Below are 15,104 nucleotides of genomic sequence, written 5' to 3'. Positions count from 1 at the left end.
AAAATACAGCACGCCATGTTACAAACCTAAAATGGTGAACAGGACCTTTAGCATCAGGAGATCATCCAAATGTTCTAGGAAAAGTGAATCTTCGAAAATGCGTATTTTACACAGCAGTTGGTGGGGGGAGCATGGTAAGGAGCTGTACCATAAGCTGGCTTTCATTGGTCCTGCAATCCATTTGTCCCTAGTTCCCAGATGATCAATTGGATGGGAACTCTGCCAAGCACAGCCATCTAAGCTTTACTATCTTTTCCAAGCACTGCCATTGTCGTTTCCAGTAAAGCAATTCAGGTCTCCCAGACAAGTAAACCGAGTAAATCTTGGACTTTGAAAGTAATTAATTTTGTCACTAACGGCAGAGAGGAACCAAAACTACAAAGGCCTCATTCAAAGTTGTAGTGCTCATGGCAAAGACCGGTACAAGTCACAAAGCTGAAGGTAAATACACTTGAAGGGAAGGTAGAATGAATTATTGGCAAAGTTTCTTTATCAATGACAAGGTGTGATCACACGTATCACCAATGACACACAGTATAGCAAAGCGATCGTTATGGCATGTCCGTGACCAGGGGCTCTTGTCTGAGTCAGGCAGCATCGCTAACACACATGCCATGAATCAGCACTTGGCCTTCATGGGCTGCAGATAGGGCAGAAGGGCTCTGAAACACAGGACGTGGTAAATGCACGCTGTAAGACGTTTTCCTCTGGGGGGTCGTGATCACTTTGTGACCACCATGTAGATGGTCCGAGGTGCAGAGGGGTGAGTACTGGTGAAGTCTCACTCTGTGAACAGCAGAGAAGGACGTGGCTCCTCAGAAGGTGGCAGTGGACCCGTGGACACCCATCTCCAGGCTGCTTCAGACTAAACAGCTGGTGGGCAACAGGGAGCGATCTACCCGACCTCACTCGGTCTTCAAGGAAAGAGGGCAAACAACGAATGCAATCGTGTCCCTGCTGGGATGGAAAGTCTTCCCAGCCTGCTGTGTGAAAAAGCAGGCAACAAATGCCAAGCTCTGACTTGACACGCCGAAGTCACCAGCTGTCGGGGAAGGTGCTCACAGGAGATTAGAAATGAAGCAGGACACAAAATATTTCTTCACAGCAGTGATAATGCCAGCAAGCTTATTAGTACGATGTCAAGTGGTCTATTCCCAGCCATATATCCCAAGTTCTTCATCTCCAGAACATTCACTTCAGGGTCAAAGCACACATGTTTCTCATTTAAACTTTTTATTATGAAAACAAAGAAAGTCACAAGACAGGTCTTCGATGATTATCAGCATTTTTGCTCATCTTGTTTAATCTATCCTCATCTTTTTCAGGAATTTAAGGCAAATACCAGACATCATCTTATTTCTCCTGTAAACACTTCTGTACGGTCTACAGAGAAAGGTTCTTTTCTTTAGCATTATTACCACCCAATAAAACGAAACCTACTTAATATAGGCAATACACAGCCTACGTCCAAAACTCAACTGTCTCAAAACCGTCTTCTGTAGGATTTTGTTGAAATCAGGATATAAACCAGGCCCACACATTCCATTTGGTTGCAGACCTTAAGTCTCCTTTAATGTCTAACAGTCTTTCTTCTGCTTGCAGTTTTCATGCCTTTTATTTCTGGAAAAGTTAGAACACTTGTCCTGTAGATTTTCTTGTGGTGGGATTCCTCTATGCCTGTATTTCCTATAAAATGGTAATTATAGTGACTGGAGACTCCATTTAATTCAGGTTCAATTATTTTGGCAATAATACTTGGGGCTGGAACTCTGCATGTTGTATTGCATCATATCTGGAAGGATACACCGTCTGGCTATTCCACACTTAACAATGTTAAAATTGCTCCAGGTCAGGGGTTGTTAGCCTAACCCAATCATTATAAAATTCCCCATCAACTGTTACCTACTAACGACCACTGTCTAGTCCCATCATTTCATTAGAGGTGGCAATATAGTAAGTTTCAAATTCTATCGTTCCGTTTGTACTTTTTTCAGCTCATTTTGCTCTGTAAGGAATCTTCATTTAACTATTTGGTTATCATAAAATATGGTTTGTAAAGGAAAGGCAACAGAGATGTTTGATAACTGTTTCTTTGTTGCCATTTACCAGTTTTCAGACCAATGATTTTGGAGTATCAGCAATTAGCAAATGTGACTAATGGAGGAGTGGGTGGGGGAGCAAGAAACTACCAGCAGTTACTAATGAATTCATTTTGCAGCATCATTGTGAATACAGTGGATGTTGAAAGAATACGTTTTATGGATGTCAACTGATTCAATCATTTTTTTAAAAAAACGTTCAACTTGTTTCCAGTTTTGGCTACTGACGGCCCCTTGAAAGTGTCCGGACTTCTGCTATAATAGGTCCCAAGTTCATCTTAAGAACTCCCGCCTCAAAGACACGAATAGACACTTCTCCAAAGAAGACATCCAGATGGCCAACCGACACATGAAAAGATGCTCGACATCACTCATCATCAGGGAACTACAAATCAAAACCACAATGAGATACCACCTCACACCTGTCAGAATGGCTAACATGAACAACTCAGGCAACAACAGATGTTGGTGAGGATGTGGAGAGAGAGGATCTCTTTTGCACTGTTGGTGGCAAGGCAAGCTGGTGCAGCCACTCTGGAAAACAGTATGGAGGTTCCTCGAAAAACTAAAAATAGAAGTACCTATGACCCAGCAATGGCACTATTAGGCATTTATCCACGGGATGCAGGTGTGCTGTTTCGAAGGGGCACATGCACCCCCATGTTTATAGCAGCACTATCAGCAATAGCCAAAGTATGGAAAGAGCCCAAATGTCCATCGATGGATGAACGGATAAAGAAAATGTGGTATATATATACAATGGAGTATTACTCGGCAATCAAAAAGAATGAAATCTTGCCATTTGCAACTACGTGGATGGAACTGGAGGGTATTATGCTCAGTGAAATTAGTCAGAGAAAGACACAAATCCTATGACTTCACTCATATGAGCTCTTTAAGAGACAAAACAGATGAACATAAGGGAAGAGAAATAAAAATAATATAAAAACTGGGAGGGGGACAAAACAGAAGAGACTCATAAACATGGAGAATAGAGAGTTACTGGAGGGGTTACGGGAGGGGAGAATGGGCTAAATGGGTAAGGGGCATTAAAGAATCTACTCCTGAAATCATTGTTGCACTATATGCTAATTTGGATGTGAATTAAAAAAAAAAAAATTAAATTAAATTAAATAAATAAATAAAAAGAATTCCTGGCTCAAAGATATTAAATAAAATAGATTAAAATAAAAGGCTTTATGAAGGGTTTCAAAAAATAAGAAATTCCTGCCTCAGATTGAGCATTAGCTACTTCTCCAAGAATCCCTAGTTTCTTTCAAGAAGAAACTGTATTTAGAAACCAAGGTCTGAGCACCAGTGACTCTGCTACTGAGTCACTGATTAAGTAGATAGAGATAAGAAGTATACACCTATTAGAGAAAAATAATGACGTCATGCAAATATTTTCAGTATCAGTGTCCAGAAATGGACCCGTACATATATGGTCACAAACATTTCAACAAGTAAATTCTTTACAAAAAATTCTTTTCAACAAAAAGGGATAGAAAAACTGAGTACCCATATTAAGAAAGGAATCCTTGGCCACTACATCATATACTATGCAAAATTACTTTCACATGAATCACAGATCTACACATAAAAGCTAAAACTGTGAAGGTTCTAGAATAAAATGTAAGAGAAGATCTTTGTAACTAGGAGGCAGACAAGATTTCTAAGGTCTCAAAAAGCATGGATCATTTAAAAATGAGTAAATTAAACTTCATCACAAAATTAAATATTTACAACATAGATACCTAATAACTTAAATCCAGAATACACAACCAGTTCCTACAACTCAATAATAAAAAGACAATCAATTTTAAAGATGGGTATAAGACTGAACCAGTCAGTTCACAAAAGATATGTCAATAAGCACATGAAAAATGTTCATCATTAGTCATGAGAAAAATGCAAATTAAAATTATGACGAGATGCCACACACAAACAGAAATAATGAAAAAAGCAGACAACAGCAAATGTTGGTAAGGATGTGGAGTGACCACATCCTTTTGTCACGTTTACAAATGGAAAACAGTTGCAGTTTTCATTTATAATTTGTTTAAACATGTATTTATTTTCAAGAGACAGAGAAAGACACAGCATGAGTGGGGGAGGGGCAGAGATAGAGGGAGACACAGAGTCTGAAGCAGGCTCCAGACTCTGAGCTGTCAGCGCAGAGCCCGATGCGGGGCTTGAACCCACGAAAAGTGAGATCATGACCTGAGCTGAAGTCAGATGCTTAACCCAGGCACCTCCAGTTACAATTTCTACGAATTTAAACATACAGTTAGTATATTACCTAGAAATTCCACTCCTAGGTATTTTTCCAAGTAAAATGAAAACATGTATCCACAAAAAGTCTCATTAGACCTTTATTCGAAATAGCCCCAAGCTAGAGATAGCCTAGGTGTCCATCACTAGGAAAATGGATGAATAGATTAAGATATACTCATACAATGGAACCCTAGTCAGCAATAAAAAGAAATGAGCCACTGAATCCCACAACAACATGAATGAATCCCAAAAAGGAGGCTGATAGACACCAGAAACAGGTGTATAAACACACTTACCTAAGGTTCTGAAAAAAAGTGTCCATGTGGATTGAGATCAGAATGGTAGTCGCTTAGTCTAAGGAAGGGACAGGATGGAACCTTCTATGATGATGGAAATCTTCCATACTTTGAAGATGCAGTCTGTGCTGGGATGGCAGCAGCATTCGCTGAGCACTTGCTCTGTGTCTGGCAATAGGCCTTTACTTGGCTTTTACACTTACTACCTCACCTGACTTCTGTAACAGCTGTGTGAGGCAGATGCTGAGATCTCCATTTCATACATGCAAAAACAAAAACTCAAGTAACAAGTACTCAAGTAACGTGTTCAAGGTCACAGAGTTAAGTACAAGTCACAGAAGTGATTGGATCCCATGTTTAACTCCCAAGTCCATGTACGTTTATAAATATTATGGAGCCCCTCGGGACCCACCAGTGGGGAACTGAGACCAGAAGGCCAAGGAGTAGGTTGCTGTGATCATGCAATAATCAAGTGGGGCGGGGGGAACAAGGAGGAAGGCAGACACATCACTAAAGAAGCGTGATTTGCAACCTGACCGCAATAGTGGGTAGGGCCATAAAGGATCAATAAAGAATAGGAGAACTATATCGTAACTGGAAGAAATGGGGAGTATTCTAGAAATCATAAGTGAGCTTTTAAGACATGGTAAGTTTGAGATAATACACAAAAGCCAAAGCCCAAAAGCAATTGGAGATTAAAACCTAGAAAGCAGGTGGCAGTCAAGACTGGGAAAGGCTGAAGTCAAAGATGAGCAGGGAAAGTGGAAAAGTTCCCAAACAAGTAGTCAAGACAGACAAGCAAGACAAGGAGCATTGAGAAAACCCCAGACAGGGCAGGGGTTATAGAGGAAAGAAAAGGTACTAAAAAAGGAATAATCATGACAATATAATCATGCTATAGGTAAAAAGGAACGACTAGAATTTAAAAAGAAAAAGGTGTCAAGGGTGTTTAATTGCCACAGTTCCAAGCCTGAGGCAAGTTCACCGGTTGGGTCATCTCCAGGCCCTTGACGCTAGCCACTGGTAATCCTGTGGCCCAAAGTCAAACTTCAAGACGCCAATCTTTCTTGGTGCACTTTCCCCATAAACCCGTAGGTTCGGACATATCTGCTCCCACACTGTGTCCAGAATTTCCCCCTAGAGGGAGTTAGGAAATACCATTTTACTTAAAGTTTTACTTATTTATTTTGAGAGAGAGAGAGAGAGAGAGAGAGAGAGAGAGAGAGAGAGAGAGAGTCAGGCAGTCAGTCCGGGAGGGGCAGAGAGAGAGAGAGAAAGAGAGAGAATCCCAAGCAGGCTCCACACAGTCAGCAAGGAGCCCAATGTGGGACTCTAACGTGAGATCATGACCTGAGCCGAAGTCTGAAGTTCAAATGACTGAGCCACCCAGGCGTCCCAGGAAATATTGCTTCTTAGAAGGGAGGGCTTGAACGTGCATTTGCACAAGGCTGACAACACCAGCTGCCGACAGCCATAATGGAGCAAAGCGAGATACTGCTCTTTGTCCCCTCACCTTATGCCAAGGGACTCAAGGATTAGATAGCTAATACTGGCAAAGTTCCGTGAATGAGATAAAACACGATGCATCTTACTAAAGTGGAGGAAAAAAATCTAAGGAGGTGGCAAAGGGAGGGAAAGGGAGTTAACATTCTCCCACTTCTGTTCTTTCATTCTTCTCCACAGAGAAGTGCTAATCAAGAGAAAGATACTCCACCTCCAAAGAAAGTGAAGTTCAAGGATATTTCCAGGGCTGTATTCTCCAGAGTGAAAATTTTCCAAGTGATTTGACTGTCAGTGGACATGCACGTATGGCTCTTTCCACTCTCTTCTTCCACTAAGAAGGCTGGTATACAGCATAGCCAGAGGCCTCCACTCATTGGAAAGGCCTGGACATTCTTTTGTTGTTTTGAGGATTTTTTTTTTCTTCCTCTCCTCTCTCATCCAGACCCAGTGTGAGATTTAATAGCTATCAGTGGCTTAGGTCAGCTCTGCTCCAGACCCCTGGGCAAGTGCACAGCCCCTTGCTGTGTCTCTTGCCTCTCTCCATCCGTGCTAGCTGGTATGTATCTGTGTGAAGGGAAAAGGGAGACCCTCCTTCATGGGTGGTGAGCTACAAGACTGATGTTTCAACCCTGAGGCAAACACCCAGGGAAAGCCATAGGCAACTCTGTTTCTGGTCTGGCAGGTGGACCTAAGGTAGGAAGTAAAGCTAACAGCAGCCCTCTAGGTAGACCAGCACAAGAAGGTTTGTGCCTTGCTTGTGCATAAGCTTCCAGAGAGATGCTGTACAAAGGCATCTGACATGGTGCTCCCTCTACCATTTCCCAGCCCTCTGCTCCAACGCCATCGTAAGAACTTCTTAATACTCCACTCTAACACTTCCAAAAGAAATCAAAACTCATTAAGCCACGGAACCCAAGCATTATTTTGCATTAATTACAACCAACTCATCAAAAAAAAAAAATCTAAGAATTATTTTGTATTAATTATAAGCAAATCTCTAAAGGAGTCATCCCCATAAGTTATTTTCAAGTGTTTAATGTTCTGGGAATATTAATGTGCATGAGCTGTTCCCAGCTCCGGTCATTATGTCCTGATTACAGTATTACTTTTTCAAAATCTGTTGGAGAGATAATATGAGAGTATTACTTTGAAATCCCAAGCTTTTGAAAGCAACTTATATTTCTATCATCTATGATTTGAATACCACGTTCTAAATTCAAATGTAACCTCCCCCAATTGAGGCTTCCTTGTGGATAATTTTGTATTTGCATCATGCAACCATGTGGCCATTTCCCTAGGATTCATTAAAGTTGACCTGAGCAGACAATCTGGAAGAGGAGTATAAAGGCATCCGTGAAATCTGATGTGGGAAAATCGTTCTTTCCCAAATTGATCAGTGCTGTACCACCAAATGCAGAATCACAACAAACCAGAGGAGTTAAAAGTCTGCTTTAAAAACAGAAAAACACAGAAGTTGAAAGTGGCAAGGCCCATCCTGGGCACACCAGCAGGGTGAACGGAGGCATCTGTGGACTGCGAACCTGAGCCACAGCGCCCAGGCACACGACACCTGTTCTGGTTGAGGGCTAATGAGCAGCCACCCCCACACAGACATGACCCCAAATGAAAATATGTCCCATCTCTCGGGCTATAAAATTAGGAACTATCTTAGTGCAGGTTTCTGCCCGTTATGCCAGCCCCTTCCTAAGAGATCCTGGGTGTCCATACCGCGCCCTGGCCTGAACTCTCCCCATGTATTTGTGCCCCCCAGCTCACCCCCTGCCTTGGAGCGTTGGTTTCCACTCTGCATCGCAAGACTTCCCCCTCACACCCTGCCCAAACACCAGGGCCCATGGGAGTACGGCTTTCCCCACTTTGGAGAGGGACACTGGACAAGTTTCACTTGACACAAATGACTGGACAACGGACAACCGTGTATTCTACTGAAATAAAGTGATCTATCAAACCTGTATACTGGAATTACTTCATGGTCAGAGGCTGGGCCTTCTCAAATATGACAGAGGCTAATGTTTTAATCAAAAAATTTCCCCCCAGGGGCACCTGTATGGCTCATTCGGTTGAGCATCTGACTTCATTCAGCTCAGGGCATGATCTCACGGTTCAGGAGATCAAGGCCCCCATCAGGCTCGCTGCTGTCAGTGGGGAGCCGGCTTCAAATTCTCTGTACCCCTCTCTCTCTCTGCACCTCCCCCACGCACGGTGTCACTCTCAAGAGTAAATAAACCTTGGGAGGAGCCAAGATGGCGGAACAGCATGGAAGTTTTTTGTGTGTCTCGCGTCCATGACATGGAGCCAGACCAACACTAAACCATCCTACACACCTAGAAAACTGATTGGAGGATGAACACAACAATCTGCACAACCTGAACGACTGAATTCGGTAGGAATTCACCCCAAAAGAAAGAGCACGAAGAAACAACAGGCACAGATTTAACCAACACAGATACAAGCAAGATGTCTGAATCAGAATTTAGAATCACAATAATAACAATACTAGCTGGAGTCGAAAATAGATTAGAATCCCTTTCTGCAGAGATAATAGAAGTAAAAACTAGTCAGAATGAAATTAAAAATGCTATAACTGAGCTGCAATCACGGATGGATGCCGCGGCGGCAAGGATGAATGAGGCAGACCAGCGAATCAGCAATACAGAGGACAAACTTATAGAGAAAAATGAAGCAGAAAAAAAGAGGGAGATGAAGGCAAAAGAGCACGATTTAAGAATTAGAGAAATTAGTGACTCATTAAAAAGGAACATCAGAATCACAGGGGGCCCAGAAGAGGAAGAGAGACAAATAGGGGTAGAAGGGTTACATGAGCAAATCATAGCAGAAAACTTTCCTAACCTGGGGAAAGACACAGACATCAAGATCCAGGAAGCACAGAGGACTCGCATTAGATTCAACAAAAACCAACCATCAACAAGGCATATCATAGTCAAATTCACCAAAACACTCAGGCAAGGAGAGAATCATGAAAGCAGCAAGGGGAAAAAAGCCCCTAACCTACAAGGGAAGACAGATCAGGTTTGCAGCAGACCTATCCACAGAAATTGGCAGGCCAGAAAGGAGTGGCAGGATATATTCACTGTGCTGAATTAGAAAAATATTCAGCCAAGATTTCATTATCCAGCAAGGCTGTCATTCAAAACAGAAGGACAGATAAAAAGTTTCCCAAACAAAAATTAAGAGTTTGTGACCCCTAAACCAGCCTTGCAAGAAATTTTAAGGGGGACTCTCTGAGGGGAGAAAAGATGGGAAAAAAATATATATACATATATATATATATATTTATATAATATTTATAAAACTTATAAATATAAACAATAAATTATTATATATATAATACCAAAAGCAACAAAGATTAGAAAGGACCAGAGAACACCACCAGAAACTCCAACTCTATAGGCAACATAATGGCAATAAATTCATATTTTTCTTAATGTTTACTTTTGAGAGAGAGAGAGAGAGAGCATGAGTGTGGGAGGGGTACAGAGAGAGAGGGAGACACAGAATCTGAAGCAGGCTCCGTCTGAGCTGTCAGCACACAGCCAGATGCAGGGCTCAAACTCATGAGCTGGGAAATCATGACCTGGGCAGAAGTCAGCCACCCAACTGACTGAGCCACCCAGGTGCCCCAAATTCATAATTTTCAGTATTCACTCTAAATGTCAATGGACTCAATGCTCCAAGCAAAAGACCCAGGGTAAAAGAATGGATAAGAAAACAAAATCCATCTATATGCTGTTACAAGAGACCCACTTTAGACCTAAAGACACCTTCAGATTGAAAATAAGGGGATGGAGGGGCGCCTGGGTGGCTCAGTCGGTTAAGCGCCCAACTTAGGCTCGGGTCATGATCTCGCGGTCTGTAAGTTCGAGCCCCGTGTCGGGCTCTGCGCTGACAGCTCAGAGCCTGGAGCCTGCTTCAGATTCTGTGTCTCCCTCTTTCTCTCTCCTCCCCCACTTATGCTCTCTCTCTCTCTCTTCTCAAAAATAAATAAATGTTAAAAAAAAATTAAAAAAAAAAAAAAAAGAAAAGAAGGGGATGGAGAACCATCTATCATGCTAATGGTCAACAAAAGAAAGCCAGAGTAGCCATACTTATATCAGACAATCTAGACTTTAAAATAAAGACTGTATCAAGAGATGCAGAAGGGCATTATATCATAATCAAGGGGTCTATCCACCAAGAAGACCTAACAATTGTAAACATTTATGCGCCAAATGTGGAACGCCCAAATATATAAACCAGTTAATCACAAACATAAAGAAACTCCATAATACCATAATAGTAGGAGACTTCAACACCCAATCACAGCAATGGACAGATCTTCTAATCAAAAAATCAACAAGGAAACAATGGTTTGGAATGACACACTGGACCAGATGGACTTAACAGATATATTCAGAACATTTCATCCTAAAGCAGCAGAATATACATTCTTATCCAGTACACATGGAACGTTCTACAGAATAGACCATACACTGGGTCTGTCAGTCCTAAGTAAGTACAAAAAGATCGAGATCAAACCGTGCATATTTTCAGACCACAACGCTATGAAACTTGAAATCAACCAGAAGAAAAAATTTGGAAAGGTAACAAATACTTGGAGACTGAAGAACATCCTACTAAAGAATAAATGGGCTAACCAAGAAGTTAAACAGGAAATTAAAAAGTATATGGAAGTCAATGAAAATGATAACACCACAACCCAAAACCTCTGGGATCCAGCAAAGGTGGTCATAAGAGGAAAGTATATAGCAACCTAGCCTTCCTAAAGAAGGAAGAAAGATCTCAGATACACAACCTAACCTTCTGCCTTAAGTAAGAGCTGGAAAACGAACAGCAAATAAAATGCAAAACCAGCAGAAAACAGGAAATAATAAAGATTAGAGCAGAAATTAATGCTATCAAAACCAAAAAAAACAGTAGAACAGATCAATGAAACCAGAAGCTGGTTCTTTGAAAGAATTAACAAAATTGATACGCCACTAACCAATTTGATCAAAAAGAAGGAAAGGACCCAAATAAATAAAATCAAGAATGAAACAGGAAAAAAAAAAAAAGAATGAAACAGGAGAGATCACAATACAGCAGAAATAAAAACAATAATAAGAGAATATTATGAGCAATTATATGCCAATAAAATGGGCAATCTGGAAGAAATGGACAAATTCCTAGAAACATATACACTACCAAAACTGAAACAGGAAGAAATAGAAAATTGGAAAAGACCCATAACCAGTAAGGAAATTGAATTAGTAATCAAAAACCTCCCAAAAAACAAGAGTCCAGGGCCAGATGGCTTTCCAGGGGAATTCTACCAAACATTTAAGGAAGAATTAACACCTATTCTCTTGAAGCTGTTCCAAAAAATAGAAATGGAAGGAAAACTTCCAAACTCTTTCTGTGAAGCCAGCATTACCTTGATTCCAAAACCAGACAGAGACCCCACTAAAAAGGAGAACTAGAGACCAATTTCCCTGATGAACATGGATGCAAAAATCCTCAACAAGATATTAGCCAACCAGATCCAACAATACATTAAAAAAAGTATTCACCACGACCAAGTGGGATTTAAACCTGGCATGCAGGGCTGGTTCAGTATCTACAAAACTGTCAATGTGATTCATCACATCAATAAAAGAAAGGACAAGAACCATATGATCCTCTCCATAGATGCAGAGAAAGCATTTGACAAAATACAGCATCCTTTCTTGATAAAAACCCTCAAGAAAGTAGGGATAGAAGGAGCATACCTCGAGATCATAAAAGCCATCAATGAAGGACCCCATGCTGATATCATCCTCAATGGGGAAAAGCTGAGAGCTTTTCCCCTGAGGTCAGGAACAAGACAGGGATGTCCACTCTCACCACCGTTATTCAACATAGTATTGGAAGTCTTAGCCTCAGCAATCAGACAACACAAAGAAATAAAAGGCATCCAAATCGGCCAGGAGGAGGTCAAACTTGCACTCTTCGCAGATGACATGATACTCTATATGGAAAACCCAAACGGTTCCACCAAAAAACTGCTAGAATTGATTCATGAATTCAGCAAAGTTGCAGGATATAAAATCAACACACAGAAATCAGGTACATTCCTATACACCAACAATGAAGCAACAGAGAGAGAAATCAAGGAATCGGTCCCATCTACAGTTGCACAAAAAACCATAAAATACCTAGGAATAAATCTAACCAAAGAGGTGAAAAATCTATATGCTGAAAACTATAGAAAGCTTATGAAAGAAACTGAAGAAGACACAAAAAAATGGAGAAAGATTCCATGCTCCTGGATACGAAGAACAAATATTGTTAAAATGTCGCTACTACCCGAAGCAATCTCCATATTCAATGCAATCCCTATCAAAAGAACACCATCCTTCTTCACAGAGCTAGAACAAATAATCCTACAATTTGTATGGAACCACAAAAGACCCCGAATAGCCAAAGCAATCTTGAAAAAGAAAACCAAAGCAGGAGGCATCACAATCCCAGACTTCAAGCTATACTACAAAGCTGTAATCATCAAGACAGTACGGTACTGGCACAAGAAAAGACACTCACATCAATGGAACAGAACAGAGAACCTGGAAATGGACCCACAAACATATGGCCAACTCATCTTTCACAAAGCAGGAAAGAATATCCAATGGAATAAAGACAGTCTCTTCAGCAAGGGGTGCTGGGAAAACTGGACAGTGACATGCAGAAAAATGTAACTGGAACACTTTCTTACACCATCACAAAAATAAACTCAAAATGGATGAAAGACCTCAATGTAAGACAGGAAGCCATCAAAACCCTTGAGGAGAAAGCAGGCAAAAACCTCTTTGATCTTGGCCGCAGCAACTTCTTACTCAACACGTCTCCAGAGGCAAGGGAAACCAAAGCAAAAATGAACTACTGGGATCTCATCAAAATAAAAACCTTCTGCACAGTGAAGGAAACAATCAGCAAAACTAAAAGGCAACCGACAGAATGGGAGAAGATATTTGCAAATGACATAGCAGATAAAGGGTTAGTATCCAAAATCTATAAAGAACTTATCAAACTCAACACCCAAAAAACAAATAATCCAGTGAAGAAATGGGCAAAAGACATGAAAAGACACTTCTCCAAAGAAGACATCCAGATGGCCAACCGACACATGAAAAAATGCTCAACATCACTATCATCAGAGAAACAAAATCAAGACCACAATGAGCTATCACCTTACACCTGTCAGAATGGCTAACTCAGGCAACAACAGATGTTGGCAAGGATGTGGAGAAAGAGGATCTCTTTTGCATTGTTGGTGGAATACAAGCTGGTGCAGCCACTCTGGAAAACAGTATGGAGGTTCCTCAAAACACTAAAAATAGAACTACCCCATGACCCAGCAATTGCACTACTAGGCATTTATCCACGGGATACAGGTATGCTGTTTCGAAGGGACACATGCACCCCCATGTTTATAGCAGCACTATCACAAAAGCCAAAGTATGGAAAGAGCCCAAATATCCATCGATGGATGAATGGATAAAGAAAATGTGGTGTGTGTGTGTGTGTATATATATACATATATACATATATATATATATATATATATATATATATATATATATATGATGGAGTATTACTCGGCAATCAAAAAGAATGAAATCTTGCCATTTGCAACTACGTGGATGGAACTGGAGGGTATTATGCTCAGTGAAGTTAGTCATAGAAAGACAAAAACCATATGACTTCAGTCATATGAGAACCTTAAGAGACAAAACAGATGAACATAAGGGAAGGGAAGGAAAAATAATATAAAAACAGGGAGGGGGACAAAACATAAGAGACTCTTAAATATGGAGAACAAACAGAGGGTAACTGGAGGGGTTGTGGGAGAGGGGATGGGCTAAATGGGTCAGGGGCACTAAGGCATCTACTCCTGAAATCATTGCTGCACTATATGCTAAGTTCGATGTAAATTTAAAAAAATAAAAAATAAAATTTAAAAGAAAACAAAACCAACAAAAAGTTAATAAACCTTAAAAGAAATTTTGCCCCCAAACCTGAAGGGACTCTGCATATGAGAGTATCTTACAAACAAACTTGCCGCAGCTCCTCCAAACCCAGAGTGGTCCAAAGACCCCCATGATTAGCACTGGCAGAACTGGTCTGGCACTTGGCTCCCAGAGGAGAACACTGTAGTGAATTATTTCAAGTATACGATTTATTCTGGTCACCTGTCCCAGGAGACTGCAATGCCCTTTTCGGTTTTAAGCAGAGATGCTGCATTTCAGCAACATGTAAGCCCACTTCTCTGTGTCCCCTGCCCCCTCATGCATACGTGAGAGAGAAAAATTTTGGATAGAATAAGCTCCATGACAAAGTCATGGAAAAGAGAGGTTTAAAACTTGAGCGATTTATGCACTGAAGATATATACTCCATCCGATTATTCGGATAGCTAAAGTAGCTTAGAACTGATTTCCACAAACATATCTGGAGCCATTTTTGAAAGGGAGAACACAAAAAGTAGAAGCGGATGCTAATTTCATATCCCGAACTTCAGATACATTATTTATGACTAATTCAACGAGTAAATTTTATGAACTCAAAGGGGCGTAAACTTCCTAGTTTCTACCAGGAAATGAAAGAACAACAAATGACTGATCATAGATGCGCAATGCCCACAAAGTGCTGGAAGAGAGTGGGGAGGAACAGGAAAGGACACCTTCTCAGGAGGGAGTGTGACCTCGCTGAGCAGCAACACAGCCCAGGGTCTGCCCCGAAAGCGTGAAAGCTTTTTCGAACAGGATTCTGACGTCAGCGCAGCACTTGCTGGCTTAAGTATGAAGTGGCTCTTACGAGCTGGGCCCTGGGCTGGAGCACATCCTCTTGAGTTCCACACGCCAGACCTTCCGTCCCCCCCTT

General features: G+C 41.1%; 1 protein-coding gene across 13 annotated transcripts in view; it reads right to left on the bottom strand.

Moving 5' to 3' along the window:
• ULK4 (unc-51 like kinase 4) overlaps window positions 1-15,104 on the bottom strand; it is a 577,302-nt gene that overhangs the window by 184,086 nt on the left and 378,112 nt on the right. The gene's annotated exons all lie outside the window — the stretch shown is intronic.

The sequence above is a fragment of the Panthera onca genome, chromosome C2 (genome assembly GCF_046562875.1).
Source record: "Panthera onca isolate mPanOnc1 chromosome C2, mPanOnc1 haplotype 2, whole genome shotgun sequence".
Taxonomy (NCBI): domain Eukaryota; kingdom Metazoa; phylum Chordata; class Mammalia; order Carnivora; family Felidae; genus Panthera; species Panthera onca.
Note: the sequence above shows the minus strand (reverse complement) of the source record. Positions and strands in the feature narration are given on the sequence as shown.